This window comes from Balaenoptera borealis, assembly GCF_965194805.1.
Source record: "Balaenoptera borealis genome assembly, chromosome: 1".
Classification (NCBI taxonomy): Eukaryota; Metazoa; Chordata; class Mammalia; order Artiodactyla; family Balaenopteridae; genus Balaenoptera; species Balaenoptera borealis.
In genome coordinates, this window is record NC_138860.1 from 37369509 (window position 1) to 37395836 (window position 26328).

Genomic DNA, 26328 nt, shown 5'->3' on the forward strand with positions numbered 1-26328 from the left:
AAATCAAGCCTTGGTAAATTTAAGAAAATTGAAATCGTATCAAGTATCTTTTCCGACCACAACGCTATGAGACTAGATATCAATTACAGGAAAAGATCTGTAAAAAATACAAACACATGGAGGCTACACAATACACTACTTAATAACGAAGTGATCACTGAAGAAATCAAAGGCGAAATCAAAAAATACCTAGAAACAAATGACAATGGAGACACGATGATCCAAAACCTATGGGATGCAGCAAAAGCAGTGCTAAGAGGGAAGTTTATAGCAATACAAGCCTACATCAAGAAACAGGAAACATCTCGAATAAACAACCTAACCTTGCACCTAAAGCAATTAGAGAAAGAAGAGCAAAAAAACCCCAAAGCTAGCAGAAGGAAAGAAATCATAAAGATCAGATCAGAAATAAATGAAAAAGAAATGAAGGAAACAATAGCACAAATCAATGAAACTAAAAGCTGGTTCTTTGAGAAGATAAACAAAATTGATAAACCATTAGCCAGACTCATCAAGAGAAAAAGGGAGAAGACTCAGATCAATAGAATTAGAAATGAAAAAGGAGAAGTAACCACTGACACTGCAGAAATACAAACGATTATGAGAGATTACTCCAAGTAACTCTATGCCAATAAAATGGACAACCTGGAAGAAATGGACAGATTCTTAGAAATGCACAACCCACCGAGACTGAACCAGGAAGAAATAGAAAATATGAACAGACCAATCACAAGCACTGAAATTGAAACTGTGATTAAAAATCTTCCAACAAACAAAAGCCCAGGACCAGATGGCTTCACAGGCGAATTCTATCAAACATTTAGAGAAGAGCTAACACCTATCCTTCTCAAACTCTTCCAAAATATTGCAGAGGGAGGAACACTCCCCAACTCATTCTACGAGGCCACCATCACCCTGATACAAAAACCAGACAAAGATGTCACAAAGAAAGAAAACTACAGGCCAATATCACTGAAGAACATAGATGCAAAAATCCTCAACAAAATACTAGCAAACAGAATCCAACAGCATATTAAAAGGATTATACACCATGATCAAGTGGGGTTTATTCCAGGAATGCAAGGATTCTTCAATATATGCAAATCAATCAACGTGATACATCATATTAACAAATTGAAGGAGAAAAACCATATGATCATCTCAATAGATGCAGAGAAAGCTTTTGACAAAATTCAACACCCATTTATGATAAAAGCCCTGCAGAAAGTAGGCATAGAGGGAACTTTCCTCAACATAATAAAGGCCGTATATGACAAACCCACAGCCAACATTGTCCTCAATGGTGAAAAACTGAAACCATTTCCACTAAGATCAGGAACAAGACAAGGTTGCCCACTCTCACCACTATTATTCAACATAGTTTTGGAAGTGTTAGCCACAGCAGTCAGAAAAGAAAAAGAAATAAAAGGAATCCAAATCGGAAAAGAAGAAGTAAAGCTGTCACTGTTTGCAGATGACATGATACTATACATAGAGAATCCTAAAACTGCCACCAGAAAACTCCTAGAGCTAATCAATGAATTTGGTAAAGTAGCAGAATACAAAATTAATGCACAGAAATCTCTTGCATTCCTATATACTAATGATGAAAAATCTGAAAGTGAAATTAAGAAAACACTCCCATTTACCATTGCAACAAAAAGAATAAAATATCTAGGAGTAAACCTACCTAAGGAGACAAAAGACCTGTATGCAGAAAATTATAGGACACTGATGAAAGAAATTAAAGATGATACAAATAGATGGAGAGACATACCATGTTCGTGGATTGGAAGAATCAACATTGTGAAAATGACTCTACTACCCAAAGCAATCTACAGATTCAGTGCAATCCCTATCAAACTACCACTGGCATTTTTCACAGAACTAGAACAAAAAATTTCACAATTTGTATGGAGACACAAAAGACCCCGAATAGCCAAAGCAATCTTGAGAACGAAAAATGGAACTGGAGGAATCAGGCTCCCTGACTTCAGGCTATATTAGAAAGCTACAGTAATCAAGACAGTTTGGTACTGGCACAAAAACAGAAATATAGATCAATGGAACAGGATAGAAAGCCCAGAGATAAACCCACGCACATATGGTCACCTTATCTTTGATAAAGGAGGCAAGCATATACAGTGGAGAAAAGACAGCCTCTTCAATAAGTGGTGCTGGGAAAATTGGACAGATACATGTAAAAGTATGAAATTAGAACACTCCCTGACACCATACACAAAAATAAACTCAAAATGGATTAAAGACCTAAGTTTAAGGCCAAACACTATCAAACTCTTAGAGGAAAACATAGGCAGAACACTCTATGACATACATCACAGCAAGATACTTTTTGACCCAGCTCCCAGAGAAATGGAAATAAAAACACAAATAAACAAATGGGACCTAATGAAACTTAAAAGCTTTTGCACAGCAAAGGAAACCATAAACAAGACCAAAAGACAACCCTCAGAATGGGAGAAAATATTTGCAAACGAAGCAACTGACAAAGGATTAATCTCCAAGATTTACAAGCAGCTCATGCAGCTCAATAACAAAAAAACAAACAACCCAATTCAAAAATGGGCAGAAGACCTAAATAGACATTTCTCCAAAGAAGATATACAGATGGCCAACAGACACATGAAAGAATGCTCAACATCATTAATCATTAGAGAAATGCAAATCAAAACTACAATGAGGTATCATCTCACACCGGTCAGAATGGCCATCATCAAAAAATCTAGAAACAATAAATGCTGGAGAGGGTGTGGAGGAAAGGGAACTCTCTTGCCCTGTTGGTGGGAATGTAAATTGATACAGCCACTATGGAGAACGGTATGGAGGTTCCTTAAAAAACTAAAAATAGAACTACCATACGACCCAGCAATCCCACTACTGGGCATATACCCTGAGAAAACCATAATTCATAAAGAGTTATGTACCAAAATATTCATTGCAGCTCTATTTACAATAGCCAGGACATGGAAGCAACCTAAGTGTCCATCATCGGATGAATGGATAAAGAAGATGTGGCACATATATACAATGGAATATTACTCAGCCATAAAAAGAAATGAAATGGAGGTATTTGTAATGAGGTGGATGGAGTTAGAGTCTGTCATACAGAGTGAAGTAAGTCAGAAAGAGAAAAACAAATACAGTATGCTAACACATATATATGGAATCTAAGGAAAAAAAAAAAAAAGGTCATGAAGAACCTAGTGGCAAGATGGTAATAAAGACACAGACCTACTAAAGAATGGACTTGAGGATATGGGGAGGGGGAGTGGTGAGATGTGACAGGGTGAGAGAGTGTCATGGACATATATACACTACCAAATGTAAAATAGATAGCTAGTGGGAAGCAGCCGCATAGCACAGGGAGATCAGCTCAGTGCTTTGTGACCACCTGGGGGGTGGGATGGGGAGGGTGGGAGGGAGGGAGATGCAGGAGGGAGGAGATATGGGAACGTGTGTATATGTGTAGCTGGTTCACTTTGTTATAAACCAGAAACTAACACACCATTGTGAAGCAATTATACTTCAATAAAGATGTTTAAAAATATATATATATATATATATATATTAAAAAAAAAAGAAATGGGACAATATAAAGATGAAGGGGACATGGCCCCTACCTTTAAAGAGCTTACTTGTTGAAGAGAGCGTCCATATAGCATTATGGCAACAGCTAGGGTTTGCTGAGGCAGTAGGCTTGCACCCTTAGTGACGTTCTAGAGGAGATGCCATATGCACTATAACTGGGAGATTCCCATGCCTCCACGCCTTGGGATGTTCACCTATGGTGGTTGATGCTGCCATAGTAGGGGGGTTGGTAGAAAGGGGTTTTAAGCTGTGATGGTTAATTTTGTGCAAGTTTATTGGGCCATGGGGTGCCCAGACATTTGGCATTTATTCTGGGTTTCTGTGAGGGTGTTTCTGGATAAAATTAATGTTTGAATTGGTAGACTGAGTAAAGCAGTTTAACCTCCCTAATGTGGGTGGGCTTCCTCCTATCAGCTGAAGACCTGAATCAAACAAGAAGACTGAGTAGGAGGGAACTTCTCCTGACTGACGGTAGGAGCTGAGATATTGGTCTCTTCAGCCTTCAGACTCAAACTGAAACACTGGCTCATCCTGGGTCTTGAGCTAGCTGGGTTTTGAACTGGAACTTATACCATGAGCTCTCCTGGTTCTCAGACCTTCAGACTTAGACTGGAACTACTAGGTGTCCAGCTGGCCAAATGAAGATATTGGGACCCTTCAGCCTCCATAATTGTGAGAGCCAATTCCTTATAATAAAGTCTCTCCCCCTCTCTCTCTGTGTTTGAGCCCATGCACACATGCACACGTACACACATCCTCCTACTGGTCCTGTTTTTTTCTGGAGAGCCCTGACTAATGCGTGAGCTCTGTTGATGTTCACGAAGGACTTTAGTCTCTACTTTTCAAGTTCTATGATGTGGTGTGTTCTTAGCTCTGAAGAGTTCAGGGTGTGTCTCTTTTCACCCTCTCTCTGGCCTGGCATTTAGAAGAGGGAAGAGGGGTTGGGGGTCCAGAGGACAGGAAGTTCCCCATCCTCTGGTTCCTCAACCACTTCAGGCCACCTCCAAATCTTTGGAGCCTCCTTACTTCAGGGTCCTTCCAGGGGAAGTCTCTGGCTTCAATTTCCAGAGCACAGTGGATCATCTGGAAAATGAGGTTTTATTTTGTGGTACAAAAACCTCCATAGGCCAGCACGAATAAAGAGGGAGAATGATTACCCTTCATTTTTTTTCTCTTCTTCTCTGTCTTATCAAAATGTTTTACCATGAACTAGACATTTTTCCTTAGAGATTTTCACTTTGTACCAACCCCAGTGAATGAAGCTAAAGGGAAAGAAAACTCCGCAGGCACTGGAGTATCGTTGATTACTCAGGCAGCTCTGACTCTTTCTGCTGAGTTAAGCTAGATTTGTTTGTTCTTAGCCCCATCAATGCACATACATAGGTGCACACAGAGAGGTGTAGAATCACACCGAAGGATATTTGTATACAAGACCAAAAAGATATGCTCTCTATCCAGTGCAACACGGAGATAAAAACCCTTTGTACTTATAAATGCTTTCCATCTTAGCCCAAAGTGCTATCCTGTATCTACCTTATCTCCTTTATCTACCTCCCAGCCCATGAAGTCAAAAGCAGTAAGGATGATCCCCCTCGTGTGGAATAAGAAGGCATTTAGGACTAGGTGGATTAAATGATTTGTTGTCAGTTACGCTGCAGAGTTTGATTTAGAAACTTGGTTCTTTCCTCTCTCCCTTCTTCTTCTATCATCCCTACCTCCCTCCCTCCTTCCTTCCTTTCCCCATTTCCTTCCATCCTCCCATCTTTCTCTCTTTCCTCTTTCATTTGTAGTAAACCTAGAGGTACTTTCCTAGGTGCTGGTGATACAGGGATGAGGAACACATGGCTCTTGCCTTTGAGGCATTCTTAGTGAAACAGGAAACACAGGCATGTCAACACACCAGTAGAATGCAAACACTGGGAGGTAAAAATGGACATGGAAATAAGGCACTGGGGGACATCTAGGTGGGGGAGGCTAAGTCCTCCTGAAAGATTTATAGTAATGTTTCTCTGGAAGTAATATTTGACTTAGGCATAAAAGGAAGTATAGGAATTTTACAGATGAAAGAAATGTGGGCAGAGGGAACAGCTTGTGCAGAAACAGAGCCTTGTATAAGGTCATCCTGTGGTCAGAGAATTGCAAAACTGTCAGCATTGTTGAAGTGTAGGGAGCGCTCTTCTGACCAGCCCATGCCGACTTGCAGCAGGAAATACAACCCCCCAATCATAACTCGGCGTTCTTGAGACCACAAGAACAGAGTCCAGGAGATGTGTCGTAAACACTGCCTGACATAGATTAATCCTGCCTGCCCACTGCCAGCTTTTGATGCCTGTTCCTCTTTCTTCAACAATGAAGAGAGCCGTGTCAGTCTAATGACTGTCATATTACCTCCCATTAACTTCATTATTGGACACTAACTGTTTCTAGCAATAATTCATTCACTGGTAATGACTCGATGTCTGATTCCTGGATAATTACTGTCACAAATGTGATCAGACGGGTGCTCCGGGTTGCTTTCTCCATCTGGGACTGGGGCACAAATCAACTGAGGGCTCAGAGCTTGTAGTATTTTCTTGGAATTGACAGAAGAAAGTTATCTCATGAGTGACAGGGACAGAGATTTCCCCTGGGGATTCAGGAAACCCAAGATAGATTTTCCCTGCCCTGGGCTTTTGGACAGCCATGGTGGGTCTGGGTTTATATGTGTATGTGTGCATGTGCTCATATGTTCATGTGCAAAGCTGTGACTCAGTGAAAACATCAGGCCCTTCTCTCACTTTAGGGACAGTAATTGATATCTGGCCAGAAGCTTCTGGCAGATTAAATTTTATAAGCCATAACATACAGAGGACTTGACTCTAAATTACTCAAGCCCCACTCTAATTATCCACATTTATTTGTAAGCAGAGACACGCTGCTTGCTTGGAAGACCAAGAAAGGGGTTTCTCAAATTGCATGTGGTTGGGGTAATGTTAGAAAAAGGAATGAAGTCTGCAGTAGAATTAATGGGGTGGGCTGATGTGAAATTCACAGTGCAGAGAGAAGGAACCAGAATTAAACTGGGGAACCAGAATGAAACTGGGGAGCCAGAGAAGATGGGCAGAGGTTAATAAGGAAAACTCTCAGTAAGCCTGAGACCTCGGGTCAGCCTGCTGCACTTTCCCACCAACACTGTTGGGAAAGACCACTTCTGATAGAAGCAAACCCTCTAAATCCCAAAGACTGAGAATGTCAGGCCTGTCCAGAACCAATGTGTATAACTTTCTTCTTCCATGAAGAACTGCCCCTTGCCTAGAACAGAGAGTGTGCTTGAAATTTTCTGAACAAAGAGTTACCAAGTGTTTTTTCCTGCAGAGTGTTTTTGACTTCATTTTCACAGAATTGAGTTGACGGTAGGAGTTGAACAGCATCCCTGATACACGGCATGATATTAAAATCAGTCCATATAGAAACCTCTGTTATTTGATTGTTAATCGTTGTTGTTCTGTTCCCTCTCTTTATGTCTCTAAGATTCACTCTAGAGGCACCAACTCTAGCTGGGTTTTGAACTGGAACTTATACCATGAGCTCTCCTGGTTCTCATATATATTCTTGATGTATTGGTTTTCTATTGCTGCCTTAACAAATTACCACAAGTCTTTAAATAACACAAACTTTATTTATTTATTTATTTTTGTAATTAAAAAAAATTATTTTACATTGGAGTATAGTTGATTTACAATGTTGTGTTAGTTTCAGGTGTACATACAGCAAAGTGATTCAGTTATACATATACATATACCTATTCTTTTTCAGATTCTTTTCCCATATAGGTTATTACAGAATATTGAGTAGTGTTCCCTGTGCTACACAGTAGGTCCTTATTGATTATCTATTTCATATATAGTAGTGTGTATATGTTAATCCCAAACTCTTAATTTATCCCTTCTCCCCACTTTCCCTTTTGGTAACCTTAAGTTAATACAAACTTCCTATCTCAGTTTCTGTAGGTCAAAATTCAGCAGACTCAGCTGGGTTCTCTGCTAAGGGTCTCACAAGGTTGAAATCAAAGTGTTGGCTGGTCTTGGCTCTTATCTGGGGGCTCCGGGGTGAGGGGGAGATCAGCTTCTTAGCTCATTCAGGTTACTGATTGCATAGAGTTCTTTGCTGACTGTTGGTGGGAGTCATTCTCTGCATCTAGAAACCACCTGCCTTCCTTGGCTTGTAGTCTCTTCCATCTTCAAAGCTAGCAGTGGTGTGTTGAATCCTCCCTGTGCTTAGAATTTTTTCTATTAGAATCTCTCTAACTTCCTCTTCTGTATTCCTTTCTGCTTTTGAGGGGTCATTGACCCATCCCAACCATACAGGATAGTCTCCTTATTTTAAGATCAAATGGTTAGTAACTTTACTTACATCTGTAAAGTCTCTTTTGCCATATAAATTAACATATTCACAGATCTGGAGATTAGGGGGTGGAATTTTCTTGGAGTTCATAATTTTGCCTGGCATTATGACCCAACTTTCATTTGCTTATTTACAAGCAATAGCCTTAAAAATTGCGTTGTTTGCATATACTAAAAAATTACAGAAATAGTTTTGTGCTATAAATCTTACTTTTGTTTACTTAAAATTATATTTTGAAGTCTATTCTGTTCATTACTTCTGTCCAAGATGTAACATTCTGTTATACACTTATTTTAAATATATTACATTTTATTTACCCGCTTCCCTAGTTATGAATACCTACAAACAGTGCTGCAATGAATGTCTATGTCTATATCTCATTTTGGATCTGTGTGAAGGTTTCTGTGGGATACACATCGAGGAGTGGGATTGCTAGGTGATAGGGTGAAGCATCCCTAACCCCACTAAGTGTTTCTAGATTACACTCTAGAATGTCTGTACCTGTTTTTTTAATTAATTAATTAATTAATTATTTCGTTGAGTTGGGTCTTTGTTGTTGCACGCAGGCTTTCTCTAGTTGCTGCTAGGGGGTCTACTCTTCGTTGTGGTGTGCGGGCTTCTCATTGCAGTGGCTTCTCTTGTTGCAGAGCATGGGGCTCTAGGCATGTGGGCTTCAGCAGTTGTGGCTCGCCGGCTGTAGAGCATAGGCTCAGTAGTTGTGGTGCACGGGCTTAGTTGCTCCGCGGCATGTGGGATCTTCCCGGGCCAGGGATCAAACCCATGTTCCCTGCATTGGCAGGCAGATTCTTAACCACTGCACCACCAGCGATAGCCTGTCTGTACCTGTTTGATTTCCCATCAGCTGTGTGTGAATGTCCATTTCCCCACATCCTTGTCAATGCTTGGTATTCAATCCTGGCTCTGTAACCTATGCTATGGTTTCTTGCTATGTAACCTATGGTTAAGATACTTAAAATCTGTTTCCCTCAGTTTTCTCAGCTGTGAAATTGACTGATACTAGCATCTGATTCATAAGGTATTGTGAGGACTGTATTGGTTTTACTCAGAATAGGGCCTAGCATATAGTAGGTGCTTTAATTATTATTCTGTTATTCTATTTTCAAATATTTACAATATAATAAACATAAAGTAGCATTTTTTTGTTTCATTTTGCATTGTTTCATTATTAGGGAGGTGGAGCATGACTTCCTATACTTATTAGCTGTTCAGATTTTCCTTTCCTTCTTTGTGACTTGTCTTTTTTGCCTTTAATGAATAATATTTTCTAGGATTTCATGCCCTATGTTCATCTCTACAAATATTAAAACCAAGTGCCCCAATATGTCTAGTATTTAAACATGTTTACATGCTGTGAACTATGAGGATGTTTCTGCTCATGGAAGGGAGTTGCTGAGAAATAACAGTTCTTGTTACTTACTGGCGGGGTGTCTCATAAGCATCCTTGCCATGAAGTCATAGCCCATCTAGGTCTAGTTTTGTTCATTCCCTGCCAGTAGTTAGCTCTGCTGCTTAGAGAATATCACTGCCATTATGATTGTGGATTTGGTTCTGCTCTGGTATGTCCAGTTTCCCTCAATCTGTGCCTCAGGGGAGGTGCAAGTCTATGGCCTCACTATCTATTGGTCTCCAAGAGGAAATCCCAGATAGGTGAGAGTCTGTCTCCCTGTCACTCCATCTCGACCACCAGAAAAACAGCAGAAGGCATGACTGAGCCACATAAGTCATTTCTGTGTAGGGCAAGGACCATTATAGATGGGCTAATCCATCTGCAGATTGACAGATGGAGCTTTCTTATATGTAGAGAAAGCATGATTCACAACGTTAAAAACAAAAGGGACTTGATTTAGTAAAGCATCTTAGGGATTTGGAAATTAGTGAATTCAAATACCATTAAAATAATGAAACAATCTCACTTTTTAACTCAGTTGGATTTTTATTCTTCATTTCTTACCTTTTAACCTTGTTAGTTATAAAGGTGGTTGAAACATTATTTTGAAAAGTTGTAAATGGGCTGTAGTCTCAGCATGATTTTCAACATACCCAAAGGGCAGTGTGTTGTGTTGTTGTTCAACATTCATTTTCTGTAAAGTTTTCAAAGTTAATGTTTATTGCCTTGGAAATCTTTAATTAATAATCGCATGGCCCAAGAGGCAACCTCCCTAGAGGCTGGGCCCTGCAGGTGAGATTGGATGATGTTGGGGAAGATAGCAGGGTGTGGTCTGTGGTATGGAAAGTCAGGTTCTTTGGTCTGAAAGGCCAGGATAAAAAAGGTCTCTTGTGCTTGAGAGTGAAGAGAGCCCTTCCAGACAAATTGGTGTTTAGAGCCAGAGTTTCAGCTGATTCTGGGTCATTGTTAAACAGGCTTTCTCCTCATCAAGTATGGAGAGCACAACACTCTGCTTGGGGTGTTTGAATGACCTTCATGGAATGACCTCTGACTTGAATTTAAAAAAAGCAGAATTTTTTGGACTATTGTTTTTTTCCAAACCCATGATGTATAAAAATAGTTTTCTTCCCAGGCTATAGTATCTGGGGAAAAATATCAGCATCTACTGATATATGGGTACATCTATAAAAATAGTAGTAGGTAATAACAAAGCCCCATGGAGCAGTAGATTTTTTCCCATCTCTCCCCCAGATGCTACAGTGAATTGTGGAAAGTTTACAGTCAATCCTTGAACAACTCAGGTTTGAACTGTGCAGGTCCACTTATATGTGGATATTTTTCAATAGTAAATACTGCAGTTCTACATAGTCCAAGTTTGGTTGAATGCTCAGATGTGGAGGAACAACAGATACAGAGGGCCCACTGGATGTTATGCTCAGATTGACCCCAGAGTTGTTCAAGGGTCAACTGTAGTCTGTTTTCACCCACACAAAGAGGAAAGATATCTGTTGCAGGGCCTGTCACAGGATTACCCTGAAGACTTCCACCTGAGAGCACCTTGCTGGGTTGGCGAGTTGTCTCAGCTCTTTTGCACATGTCCAGTATCTATAGGAGTGGGCCTTACAATCTATGCAATGAATTTTTTAATTCATTGGGGCAACAACTTGAAATCAGAAGCCCTGATCAGGAATTCTTGATAATTTCTGCTCTGGTGAGGTATTTGTCTCACTACTTTGTCTTAGAAGATTTCCTTATGTCATCATTTTACTCACATTTCCCAGAGACGTTCTTCTCACCAAATGTGCCAGAATATGGTAACAGAAAACTTCTGCCTTTATTTTCCATAATCCAACCCTAGATACAGTAAATTCTAGAGTGGAATCACTGTTGTGCCTAAGAAGTCTCCAGTTAAAAGGGCTGTGAGTGGCAGGCCACAGTGCAACAAAGGGAGTGTCTATATATTATAATTGAGAAGAATAATAACAATTAACACTTACTAAGTGTTACAGATGTTTATGAACATTGTGTTAAACCCTTTAAATGCACTTTCTCACTTAATCCTCTCAATGACCCCATGAGGTAGACATAATGATGGCTATTTCCACTTTACAACGAAGAAATAGAAATATAGAGGGAATCACTAAACTTGCCTAAGCTAGTGATTAAAGGGTCTGGGGATGAGCCCGGTTTTGTGATTCCCGAGCCCAAGTTATTAACCATCCATAGATTAACAGCTGCCCCAGCTGAGAAGGTTGAGGTTTTGATCACTTACTATGTATAAAGTGCTGCAAGGGATACAAGGAGAATAGCACGTGTTTATAGCAACGGGCAAGATAGTGGTTCAGATCATAAATAGTCTTTGGCAGGAGAAAAATATCTGTGGGCTGGAGTTGTCAGGGAAGTCCTTATGGAGTAAGTGAAGCTAGAAAAATGGGAAAGGATTTGGGCCTGCCTTTTAGAGAAGAGGATGCTTTCCAGATAATGAGGAAAACTAAATAACCCCTCCCTCCCCAGACTTAATTGAAAACATAAAACAAAGACAAGAGAGTCATGTCATAGAACATCTTCTGATATGTGGCAAGAGTAATGTTATGAAGTACTATGACAACTCTTGCTTTCACAAAAAACAAATGAACAAACAAAAGAAACCTGTTATTACTATAAGTTATTCCAGGAGACAGGGAAAGATCTATATCTGAAAAACTGGCCTCAAAGATCTCATTCTAAAGCCTGCTATAATGAAGCTAGCCAGATACCAATGTTCTTACTACTTTTCAACACTTGGGAGGATTCCAAAATGGCAGCTGCTTTGACAGACCCATGAAGTATTAATGGAATTTTGTCTAGAAGGGAGTAATCTACTTAGGCATGCCAACTTAGAAGGGAGGATCAAGGAGAACTTGGGTCACTGATAGAAGCATAGCTTTCCTCTCCTGAATGAATATGTGCTATCATGGAAAGAGAGCTTTCCCTTTGATGTTGTGTCCTCTGGTCCATGGGATGGTCTTCTCCATCCTGAATTACTGGGCGACATAATGTGCACTCCAGCAGAACACATTATTATTATTCAGGAGCGAGTGATTGAAATTGGAATGCTCACATAGTTGTGAACTCCAACAGTGTTAAAAATAAATCCCTTTATCTGTTCTACATTCCTGGGCTGGTACTCTTTTCCATTGGAGCCCCCTTTAAAAGATGTGTGGACTGCACGTTGAACAAGATCGAATGTGACTTTGCAAAAATAGAATGCCTGGTCTCTCCTCTTTCCCTTTCCACTTGACAATGCAAGATAAATTCACTCCACGGGAACCTTTTGTGGGCTGTACTGCTCGGGCAATTTGCAGTTTGCTGGGGGAAAGGCAACTCACGCTACATTTATCACCCCCTGCCGCCAGCTACAATTCAACCCACTTCGAACCGCTGAGCAGAGGAGCTGATGGGGGCTCTGGTATTAGAATTTCACATCAAAATAGAAGTGCAGGGAAGCAAAAGACAAATGTATCAGGGCCAGTCCAGGTCTTCACTAAGGAAGGGGTCAAAAGTATGACATGGGGTGATAGGGACCAAAGATGAGCATTCTGCAATAATGAAAAATATGGTTACTTTTCTCCATTCTTTTATATTTTTTCTTCTGATAATCTTAGCTCAAATAGTGAGTTTCCTAGTGTTATCAGAATCATCAGCTCATGTTGTGCGTGGTAACCTCAATTCCACTCTACAGTCACTGCACAACTCATTGTGGCCAAAACAAATAAATAAGAAAAGGCACGGCCTGCCTTCCTTTCCTTCCACTTTACCCAAGGGCTTGTTCTCTAAAAAAGCAAACAACAAGAACAACAACAGAAAATGAGTGTAGTGGGTGGTTGGGTGGAGTTAATGTATCAGTCAGGATAGGCTAGATTATGCTGCAGAAATGAATATCCCCCAAACCTCCCAAAGTCAAAGTGTATTTATCATAAAAGTCAGTGGAGGATTCTGCTTCACATGTTTGGTCAGGGACCCAGGCTGATGGAACATGATTTTGTCGCTACACTATCTCTAATTCTGAAAGAAGAAGAGTATACTTCCACTGGTATTGAAATTCTTTAACTTACAATTGAAACACATCCCTTCTACTCACAGTCTATTGGCTACTGTTATACTATGTCTCTATAATTGATTGGCTTAATAAAGTAGATATGAATGGAATAGTAGTGGTCTTTGACTTTTAAATAGACCAGATACACTTACTGTTTCTTTTTGTTTCCACGTACAGTGATGTGCACAAATGGTCATTTCAGTGGTAAAAGGATTTTGGTGCTAGAAGGACTCCATCAACCCCCTGACTGAAAGGATGATAAAACTAGAGAGGTTGAGAGTTGTCCACAATTTCCTCATTGTTGACAGAGACAGGTTGATTTCCAGACCAGTACTCTTTCCTCTACAGCAAGTTGCCTTTCTGTTAGATCCCTTGTATGGCATCACGAGGGAGTATGATCTCAGATGTAATGTCGTGCAAGTCTGACCAACAATGAAAGTGAGACACTATGAGGATTAATGGCACAGTGGACAGCATGTGATTTATTTTCAGTGTTAACACTCAAGGTATTCATTACTCTGTTTAGAACGGATGTGTTTCTACATTATTCATCAATTTCTGTACCTGTTGGTATGATTTTTGACTTGTTAATCATAGCACTAATGACAAATGTTTTCCTTTGAATTCACCTGAAGTTTCATATTTGGTCCTAAGGCCATGTACTGATACATGGCAGTGTTTCCTAATGATTTTATGCCAGGACGCACATAGAAAATGTTAATAGTATAGTGGAGTAAAACCACTGAGGCTGCTCAATCCCTGAGACAATAGCCCGCGCGTTCCAGCTGCTTCAGGACCCAGCCTGGCCACCCGAGGAATTGAGGGTTGGTCTTGGTGCACCAGTAACCCAGTCATAAGTCACAGGTTGGGATCCCTGGCATTCAAAGAAGGACAGTGAGCTCTTAGTTTCTCTTTCAGACTGGCTGGGTTTGGGGTCAGAGCTATGTCCCTATTTATCTGTGCTGATTCAGATACTTGTGTTGGTTAGAAGTGATTGTTAAGAGGAAAAATGTCACCTCGCCTTGACCCTACTTGGTCAGGGAACGTTTCTTGGAAGAATTAGATTTTCAGCAATGTTTAGGAAGTGGGCATGGATACCCATAGAAATCATAGACAAGCTGGTAACCCTGGAGTGCTATTTGGAGCCATTCTGAAGGGGTAATGAAGCCATTTTAAATAAGGGATATTTTCAGCTTAAAATACTTAACAGATCAAGAGCCTCTAGGTTTCTGCAGGTTTCAGAGGAAGCAGAATGGAAAGCCACAGTGATGAAACACTGCTAACAGGCAAATGTTCCCTTTTTCCATGAGGTAAGCAGCTCACGGGGTTTAGCTTAGGTGAGAACTCTTGGGTGGCTGGCTTAGGTAATGAGCATCTGCTGGGAAGACCTTGTGAGCATTATTTGTGCCAGTGTCTGTGCAAAAAATATCTCTTCCCTTTATGGTGTGGGGTTTGAAAGAAAAATGCCATCCCATTGGAGGAAAAGGGTTTGATCACTGTCTAGCCCTATCTTTCTGGTCCTTTATAATTCTTTTCTATGTCACTGCTTGACATCTATCATTATAATGCTGCCAGACAATTTCCTCCCTCCCTTTTCACTACATGAAAGTGTCTTTGTTAAAAACAAGGATGCTAATGTTGTTTCAACTGTGAGTGTGAGTGTGTGTGTGTGTGTGTGTGTGTGTGTATGTGTATATGTGTTGAGTATGGACATACTTGTCTATGGGCAGAAGGCTGGAATTTCATTCTAACATAGTTACTCACTCTGCCCAGCAACCCAAATGCTGTGGAATAGACAGAAGTAGGTCAGGATGGGAATTGTCCTATCTCAGCATATTACAAGGTGGGTGTGACAAGTTAGTGAGCTGTCAGTTCAGAGACAGAAGTAGGGAAAACCAGAGATGGTAGGGTAACCATATAATTTATCATTCACACTGTGACACTTATGAGAATGAAAGGGGGTGTTATTAATAATTACACTTGGACAACGTGTGTAAATTGGGACTGCCCTAGGCAATCTGAGATGAATAGTAAGCCTGAGGATGGGCTAAGTGTCAAAATGCCAGGAGAGGAACAGCCGCATAATAGAACCTAGTCTTTTCATTGGAATGGAGTCAGAAGCATGGCCAATGCTATATACTGGAATAACATACAGAAAAATGCAAAAACTGAATGGGCAGGTGAGAGCACCATGGCATTTCATGGTTAACAAGAACAAACAAGAGTTATGTTTGGCGAGTGTAAGCCATGTGGACATGGAATACTCCAGGGAAGTAGGTTGTTTGCTCTCAAAAGAACAATTACAAGGTATAATAGACACATACAATCTGACTTTCCTTAACTGTCTTTCTGGTCCTGGGAGCTGTGGCTGAGACTCATGGTTATAGGGCAGCCAGGACTCAGCACAGATGTTAGGGTAATGACACCACAAAGCTTTCCCATAAAGGGACAAACCCAGTCCACTTCTTGCCTCCAAGAAGCATCTATGGGTAGACAAACAGAGGGGGGTTTTTGTTGTTGTTGTTGTTTTTTAAACTCTGCTCTTCACAGCAAAGAAAGGGATCCAATGCATGGGGAGGGAAAACTGGGTTCTGTGGTTGGAGGCTCTGTCGGGAGACAAGGACCCACCCTTTGCTAAATTCTGTGGCCAGCCCTTGAGGATGCAGTGAAGGAAAATGCTGGTGCTTTACTGCAATGTCAAGCTACCTGCTGGCACAGATTAGCCTGAACTAAGGCTGCTTTTATATCAGAAAAACGTGAGCCTGTGGATCTTGGGCCATGTATTTAAAAGGAACACTGATATACACAGTGGTTCTGCTCAGTAATTGCCCCACCAGACTGGCTCCCAGGCGATCAAGATAAAGACAGGAACTTGGCTCCAAGGCCTAGCTCACCCCCATCATTATGGCAACAAAATGCACAAGCCCAGATCATCAAACAAACATGCAGACACAAGGGTATATTTATTATTTACTCATTTTGCGATTCTGCTTCTTCTGGAAAAGTGGAGGATTATTATCCTCAGCTCAATAGCACATGACTGTGCTGAAAACCACAGGGAATATCAACCAGCTGCTTCATGCACTATCTAGGCCAGGAGAGGCTGAGAGTACATGCAAGGAGGATGGGAGGTGTGGGACCAGGACCTGGCAGCCCTTATTTTTGTCCTTACTTTGCCATAGAGACCTATCAGTTAAGAATGAGGTTCCTGTTGGTCACAGGTGTATGACTCTTCCACCCAGAATCCTTGTACCCATCCTTCATTATGGGGTAGGGCAAATGTCACATTCATTTGTTCAATAAATATTTATCAAATAATAATCATGTGCCAGGAACTGTACCAAGTGCTCTGGATACAGTGGCAAGGAAGATAACCAAAGGCCATCTAAGGGTTTACATTCTAATGTGCAATATACGCTATGAATGAATGAATAAACAAAATTATTACAAATTGAGTTATAATACCTAATACTTATATATAGAGCTTACTATCCCACTTCTAAGTCCATATATATATCCCTAATTAAGTCATTGATATTGACAGTTTTGAGCCCCCATCCACCCAAATGGCAATTTAATAGGTTCAACCTAACCTTCATGATAACCCTAGTCAGGAGGTACTATTATGACCATTTAATCAATAGGAAGTGGAGGTAAACAAGATTAAGTATGTTCCCAAATTCATAGGGCAAGTTTGTGACAGAATCCAGATTCAAATCCAGGCAATTTGGCTTCATGGTCCATGGTCTTCATGGTTAAATTATGTACACAGATGAGGAGTCAGGGGGTCATTAGAGAAGGCCCTTTAGATAGTGAAGAAAGGTCTCTCTGAGGAGGACATTTGAGCTGAGACCTGAAAGATGAGAATGATCCAGCCATGAAATGACCTTGAAAAATGCCACTATCATTTGTCAGACCTACAAGGGCACCTCCTAATTTTCTTATGCCAGGAGTGTAGACCACATCCCCAAGGCAGGCACTTTCTAGTGATCACCTCTGGGCTCATGGCCCCTCCTGCACTGCTCCTTGCTACTTCTTGAATGGATGTGGCCTGAGAACCGGCCTAACTTGCCGAGCCTTCACTGCTGGTCTCTGTGAACTGGAGCAGCTCTAAAGGTCCCGTCTCCCTCAAAGCCTTCATGTCTCTGGCCCAAATCAGAAAACTCTGGTTGTAGCATAGGCCTGCATCCTCCTCCAGCTGTGTATATCTTCTGTACAAAAACTGCCTCCTAAAATACTCTCAACTCCTGTACTTGTCACCACAGCCTCATGAACTGGGCTGCTCTCAGTGCCTGGACTTTCTTTCTGCATATCCTTGACTCTACTTCCCAGCCACATTCTGTAACTGATGCAAATGTCTCCACTGAGGTTCCCAAAGTGACCATGACAAAGGGTCTGGGGCAAAGAAGTCCTTAAAGTCTTCATTTCCACTTCTCTACAGCTGGTCTCCTTTCTCTCTTTCTCTCTTCATCTTAACCCAGGTCTACCCAGGTTCTAAGATCCTGACCTAAAGCAAGGAGGACTTAAGCCAACTCACCCCGTCTTATAGAGTTCAGCACTGAGCCATTTTCCCTGTTATTCTGGTCGAGGATGTGATGCCCTGTACTAAATCTGGCACTTCACTTTCCTCTTCTATCCACCCCCTTACCCATGGCACACTTGTTCTGAGAACAGACTCTTGCCTTTATCGTGTGCCCAATTACAATTGTGTGAAGCATATTTGAAAACAATAATCTGTTTTGATCCTTATCCAAGCTTCTGTCCAGCCTTGCTTTTAATTTTACTGGGTTTCTATCATAGATGGGAAGCCTGTCCTTGAATGGCTGTCCTGTGGCCAGGGGACTGCTTTCTACTGAAGATGGCCAGATGGGACCACTAGGTATCACTTACCTAGAGCTCCTTTTCCAACCTCCATCTACTTGCTGGGATCTGAGGCTACTTATTCACATCACCTCCTCCCTCATTTTTCATTGTTTGAATGGACCACAGTGAAAAAGTAACAGTGTTTGAGTGTGGCTAGAAATGGACCTCAGGTGAAGATGGTTTGGGGTTGGCCATGGGCAAGCCCACAAATATCATGGTATCACAAGGTTAGAAAGACAAGCATTACGGTGACTAAGCACAAACCCTGGTGTCACAAAGATCTAGGTGTGAATCCTGCATCTCTCGCTTAGGAGCTATGCAAACTTGACTGAGTTTAAACTCTCTGCCCTTCAAATTATATTTCCATAAAATAAGTACAATTTCAGTACAAATGTAGTATTTATTAAGTGACTCTGAGATCTAAAAGGTAATGCAATTAAACACTCCTGCTTCTAGACCAGATGGAGGAACATGGATTGATTTTATCATTCTGTCTGAAGCAACCAAAGGAAAAACAGATAAAATATATGAAGCAATGGTTTCAAGACATTGGACATCAGGCAACAGTGGCCTGTGAGATGGGAAACAAATGAGGTAAGCACTACAGTTATACCAGCTCACTACCTTGAAGAGTTTCTAGTCTGTGATGCAGACAGGAAAGTCCAGGCAGAGTCTAGCAAACTTCCAAAGCTGAGGAGACAGATGGAGTCCGATGAGTCAAAGGTGGTTAGACTTTGTAAGACAGAGTACTGGAGAGGAGAGAGCTACACAGAGAGAGAACCCCAGAGATCTGCAGACGCTCTGCCTTAAGTATTTAGCAGCATACTAATCTACACACATGTGTTAGGAAAATATCTGAGACCAAGAAATAGCCATCCAAATGAGGATAGAGAGGATAGTATTGGGGACTCACAAGGCACTGTAAATAGTGCCTGTTCCCACTACCTAGAATGGAAAAATTCATAATTAATGAGGCATAGGGTGCACGCTCAGGAAGGTCTTGCCTTAGTAGTGGAGAATAATTAGCCCTAGACTGAGCACTGATCTGGTCTTGCCTAACAAATCTTAAAAGCAAAACACAAAAGGATCAAACTGTTTTTTATTTTTTATTTTTAAATTAATTTAACTATGTATGAAAACAAAGCCCAGGGATATTTCTAGGAATTAAGAAAATGCAGCACTCAACAAAGAAAAGTTCACAATGCTTGCAATCCAATAAAGAAAAAGTATTAGGCATTCAAAGAAACAGGAAATGATAACCTATGGTGAGGAAAATAATCAGTTGAACATGATCAAGAAATGACATAATTGATAGACAAGGCAAGGCCATTAGAGCAGTTATTATAACTGTATTTCTATGTTCAAAAAGTTAAGTAGAAACATGGAAGTTATACAAAGGACCCAAAATAAACTTCTAGATATAAAAACCACAATGTCTGATATGAAAAATATACTACATAGGATTACTGGCAGATTAGTCATTGGGAAAGAAAAGATTTTTAAACATGAAGACATAAGAATAGAAACTACCTAAAATAAAACACACAGAAAGAAAAAAAGAATTAAAGAAAAATGGAAAGAGCTGTGGGACAACCTCAAGCAGCCTGATATACATGTGATTGGAGTCCCTGAAGAAAGGGGGAGGGAGTTAGAAAACGTATTTGGAGACATAATGAACATTTGTTTTTCCTAAACTTGCTGAAAACTATAAAGCCACAGATCTGAAACATAAAATCAGCAAGAACAAGATAGACTTGAAAAATGCTATCAACCAACTGGCCTGATTTACATTTATAGAACAACTCCACCCAGTAACAGCAGAATATATATTATTTTTGAGTGTACATAAGAAATTATCAAGTTTTTCTCAGACAACCTGAGAAGCCTGCTCCTGAATGCCTGTCCTGTGGCTGGAGCATGCTTTCTATTACAGACTGTTAAGACCATGTTCTGAGCCATGAGACAAGTCTCAACAAATTTAAAAGGATTCAAGTCCTACAATATACGTTCTCTTACTTCAGTGGAATTAAATTAGAAATCAATAACAGAAAGATATCTAGAAAATCCTCAGAGATTTAGAAACTACATAATGTACTTCTTTTTTTTAAATTTTTACTTTATATTGGAGTATGTTGTGTTAGTTTCAGGTATACAGCAAAGTGCTTCAGTTATACATATACATATATTTATTATTTTTCAAATTATTTTCCCATTTAGGTTATTACAGAGTATTGAGCAGTGTTCCCAGTGTTATACAATAGGTCTTGTTGATTATCTATTTTAAATATAGCCGCATGTACATGTCAATACCAAACTCCCAATCTACACATAATCTACTATGCATAATCTGCTACATAAAGTACTTCTGAATAACCCATTGGTCAAAGGAGAAATCAGAAATATTTTGAACTGAATGAAATGAAAACACAGTATATTAGAATTTGTGGAATGCTCTGTAGCAGTATTTAGGGGGCAGATTATAGCACTAAATATCTGTATTAGGAAAGAGTAGTCTTAAATCACATGATCTCACCTTCCATGTTAAAAAACTAGGAAAAGAAGGCAACTAAAACTAAAGTAAAAAGAAAGAAAATAAAGATCAAAGCAGAAATCCCTCAAATAGAAAACAGTATGGCTAGAGGTTTCTCAATTTTCTTCATCTCTTAGAACCAGTCACATGATCAGGAAACAAAGAAAGGGCACAAATTACCAATGTCAGAAATGAAAGGTGACATCACTGCAGATCTATAGACATTAAAAGGATAATGAGGGAGTATTGTGAACAACTTTACTCCTATAAATTTGACATCTAAGATGAAATTGACAAATTCCTTGAAAAGAACAAAGTACTGATTCTCATTTAAGAAGAAACAGATAACCTGAATAGCCATATATCAAACAAAGACATTGAATTTGTAGTTAAACATTTTCCTACAAAGAAAACTGCAGGCTTAGATGGCTTCACTGATGAATTCTTCCAAACATTTATGAAAGAAATAATACCAATTCTACATAAACTGCTCCAGAAAATTGAAGAGGAGAAACTATTTCTTAACACATTCTTTGAGGCTACCTCAATACCGAAACTTTGGTGTTAAAAACACCAAAGGGGCTTCCCTGGTGGCGCAGTGGTTGAGAATCTGCCTGCTAATGCAGGGGACACGGGTTTGAGCCCTGGTCTGGGAAGATCCCACATGCCACGGAGCAGCTGGGCCCGTGAGCCACAACTACTGAGCCTGCGCGTCTGGAGCCTGTGCCCCGCAACGGGAGGGGCCGCGATAGTGAAAGGCCCGCGCACCGCGATGAAGAGCGGTCCCCGCACCGCGATGAAGAGTGGCCCCCACTTGCCGCAACTGGAGAAAGCCCTCGCACGAACCGAAGACCCAGCACAGCCAAAAAAAAATAAAAAAAAAAAAAAAAAAAAAAAAACACCAAAAACCAGAAAAACTGCAGACCAATACCTTTCATGATTGTAGATGCAAGAATTCAAAATAAACTTTTATCAAATCCAATCCAACAATATATTTTAAAAAAGGAGAAGTTATCTTGAACTAATGGGATTTATCCTAGGAAGCATATTATCATATTATCAGACTAATAAAGAAAAACTATGTGATCATCTCAATCAATGCAGAAAAACAATGTGACAAAATATAACATTTATTCCTGAATAAACTCTCAGGAAACTAGGAATTGAAGGGAACTTTTTCAACCTGATAAAGGCCATCTACAAAAACCTATAGGTAACATCATACATAATAGTGAAAGACTAAATGCTTTCCCCCCAAAATCAAGAACAAGAAAAATATGCCTGTTTTCTTCTCTTTTATCCAACATTGGAGATTTGACTAGTATAACTAGGTAAAAAAAAAAGTACAAATCAAGCAGATTGGAAAAGAGGAAGTAAACTGTCTTTACTTGGAGATGAGATGCTTGTCTATTTAGAATAGTTTTTTTCAACCCCTGCTGGATATTTTGGGTTCAATAGTTTTTTGTTGCTGGGGGCTGTCCTACGTGCTGTTAAGATGTTTAGCAGCAACCCTGGCCTCTATCCATTAGTTGCCAGTATCACTGTCTGTACCCCCTTACCCCAAGGTATGACAACCAAAATGTCTCTGGACATTAATTAGCACATGATCCCCAGAGTCTCAACCACTACTAGTTGAGAACCACTGATGTAGAAAATCTGATGGAATCTATAAAAATCTATTAGAACTAGTAAGTGTGTTTAGCAAGAGTGTAGAATATGAGATCAGTACATAAAAATTAACTATATTTTTATGTACAACAATGAATAAATGGAAATTAAAATTAAGTTGCAGTACTATTTATAATTGCATCAAAAATATGAAATACCTAGTGACACATCTGATGAAAGCTGCTAAAAACCTGTACTAATACTATAAAATATTATTGAGAGAAGTTAAAGACCTAAATAAATAGAGCTATATAATTTATTATGGGTTAAAAGACTCAGTATTGTTAAGATGTAAATGTACTTAAATTTATTTTCAGATTTAGTACAATCCCAATCAAAATCTCAGCAGGCTTTTTTTTTTTTTTTTTTGTAGAAGTTAGTAAACTGATTCTAAAAGTCACTGGAAGTGCAGAGAATCTGGAATAGCCAAACAACTTTAAAAAAGAACAAAGTTGGAGGAGTAACACTACCTGATTTCAAAGCTAATAAAGCTGTAGAAATCAGACAGTGTGGTATTGGTATAAACATAGACAGTAAGAAAATACGAGTCTATAGAAAGACCCACACATATCTGGACAACTGATTTGATAATGGTAAAAAGGCAATTCAGTGGATAAGGGATAGTCTTTTCAACAGATGGTGCTGAACAATTGAATATCTATGTAAAAAAAGAAGCTTTAATCTATACCTTGCACAATATAAAAAAGTTAACTCAAAATGCATCATAGGTCTAAGTGTATATCTAAACTATAAAACTTCTAAAAGAAAATATAGTATGAAATATTTGTGATCTTGGATTAGGAAACATTTTCAGAGATAATATATAAAAAACACAATCTATAAAAGAACACGTTGATCAGTTTGACTTTATGAAAATTAAAACTCTGCTTTTCAAAGGATATTGTTAAGAGAATGAAAAGAAAAATCAAACTGGTAGAAAATATTTGCAAAGCATATATCTGATGAAGTATCCTTATGTAGAAGTATTCATATATCTACAATATGAAGAGAATTCTTAAATCTCAATAAGACATCAGCAAAATTAAAACTCTTGTTTTCCAAAATACACCATCATGAAAGTGAAGACAACCTACAAAATGGGAGAAAAATTTTGCAAAATATATGTATTTGATAAAGGACTTGTATATAGAATACATAAAAAACTCTAACAACTCAATAATTTAAAAAAACAAAACTCAATTCAAAAATAAGCAAAGGATTTGATTGACATCTTTCCAAGGAAGATATACAAACGGACAATAAGCACATGAAAAGATGCTCAACATCATTAGCCATCAGAGGCTGCAAAACAAAGCCACAATGAGTTGTCACTTGATACCTACTGAGATGGCTATAATAAAAAAGGCAGATAATATTAATTGTGTCTCTGCAGATGTGGAAACATCAGAATCCTCACACACTGCTGGTTGGAATGTAAAACGGTACAGATCTTTGGAAAATGGTCTGTCAGTTTCTAAAAAAAAACATTAAACATAGAATCACCATATGGCCTAGCAATTTCTTCCTAGGTACAAACACAGGAAAAACAAAACATAACTGTATTGGAAAAATCCAGTCTTCCCTCCTTTATCTCTTTTACTTTTACACAGAACACTTCAGTTCTGACACTTCTGGTCACCAAATGTGTGTGTATTTTTTCTCCACGTCAAGCAATTCTCCATGACACCAGCTGGGTGTCCTACAATCCAACTCAATCTGACTCCATTTACCTGGAAATAGCATTGAATGCCACAGGTTAAGAGCTCAGCCCCGTAAAACTGCCTCCCACTTCAGATGTTAACTGCAAGCAGTAGGGCCCCAAGTTACTTAGTTACCAAGTAGAGTGTCCTATGACCTCCTCCCTCTTAACATTTGATTAGTTTGCTAGAGGGGCCCACAGAACTCAGGGAGATACTCATGTTTACCAGTTTATTAAAGGATATACCAAAGGATATAGATGCATGTTGCTGCAAGTGGCATTATTTCATTCTTTTTTATAGCTGAGTAGTATTCCATTGTATATATGTACCACATCTTCTTTATCCATTCCTCTGTTGATGAACATTTAGGTAGAAAACAAACTTATGGTTACCAAGGGGTAAGGGGGGAGAGATAAATTGGGAGATTGGGATTGACATATACACACCACTTCTATAAAATAGATAACTGATAAGGACCTACTGTATAGCACAGGGAACTCTACTCAATACTCTGTAATGGCCTATATGGGAAAAGAATCTAAAAAAGAATGGATATATGTATATGTATAACTGATTCACTTTGCTGTACACCTAAAACTAACACAACATTGTAAATTAACTATACTCCAATAAAATTTTTTTAAGAAATGGATATAGATGAACAGCCAGATGAAGAGATACATAGGGCAAAGGCTGGGAGGATCCTGAGGGCCAGAGCTTCTGTCAGCATGGAGTTGGGGTGTGTTACTCACCTGGTTTGTGGATGTGTTCGCCACCTGGAAGCTCACCAAACTCTCCGGTATTGGGATTTTATGGAGGTATTTTATCCAGGAGCCCACCTAGAGTTGCGTCATTAGAACAAAAGATGTTCCTAGTACTCTTATCACTTAGGAAATGACAAGGGTTTTAGAAGCCCTGTGTCAGGAATGGGGTCAAAGACCAACGATTAGAACAAGAGATGCTCCTAGTCCTCTTATCGCCTAGGAAATTACAAGGGTTTCAGGCGCTCTGTGCCTGGAACCAGAGGCAGAGGCCAATATGTATGAATACATATATTTTTTTCTATTATCTCACAATAATCCACACAAAAACTTGTACACAGATATTCATAGCAGCATTATATACGTAATAGCCAATAAAATGAAAACCCAAATGTTCATCAACTGATAAATGGATAAATAAATGTGGTATATGCATATGGTAATATCCAATGAATTATTATTTGGCAGTAAAAAGAAATAAAGTACTGATATATGCTACAAAGTGAATTGAACCATTATGCTACATGAAAGAAACCAGTCACAAAAACTACTTATTATATGATTTAATTTATAGGAAATGTTCAGAATAGGCAAATCTATAGAAACAAAGTAGATTGGTGGTTGGAAAGTGGGGGAAGGGGAATAGGGAATGGGGAGTGACTGCTAATGGACATGAAGTTTCTTTTTGAGGTGATGAAAATGATTACAGTGATGATTTCAAAATCTGTGAATATACTATAAAACACTGACTTGTACACTTTGAATGGGTGATTTGTTTGGTATGTGAATTATATCTCAATAAAGCTGTCATTTAATAAAGAGTAAAAGTTGAAAGAGTGGGATCAGCCATTGTTATGGCAGTTATTGGGATGTATACATTTTTCAAACCTCATTGAAATGTATGTAAATTAACCCCCAATAAAATGGATTTATGCAACCTCAACAATAAGGAATAGCAAAACAATCTTAAAGGTGGGCAAAAGATTTGAACCAACACTCACCAAAGAAGATATACAGATGGCAAATAAGCATATGAAAATATGTTCAACATCATTAGTCATTAGGGAAATGCAAGTTAAAACCACAATGCTATCCCACTACCTGTTAGAATAGCTAAAATTAAAATGATTGACTAGACATTGGCAAGAATGTGTCAGAACTCGAACTCTGCTGGTGCTAATGTAACATGGTATAAACATTTCGTAAAATGCTTGACAGTTTCTTAAACATTCAACATACATCTACCACACCATTGAGCTATTCCACTACTAGGTATTTACCCAACAGAAATGAAAACATGTCCATACAAAAACTTGTACATAAATATT

At 39.3% G+C, this 26328-nt stretch overlaps 1 long non-coding RNA gene across 1 annotated transcript in view; it reads left to right on the forward strand.

Annotated features, from left to right (window-relative positions):
* The window catches only part of LOC309604596, a 39611-nt gene extending 17823 nt beyond the window's left edge, over positions 1-21788 (forward strand). The window contains exon 2 of the long non-coding RNA XR_014230913.1: positions 3620-21788. This is a non-coding gene — a long non-coding RNA (uncharacterized lncRNA). The remainder of the gene's footprint in view (positions 1-3619) is intronic.
* The last annotated feature ends 4540 nt before the right edge of the window (positions 21789-26328 follow it).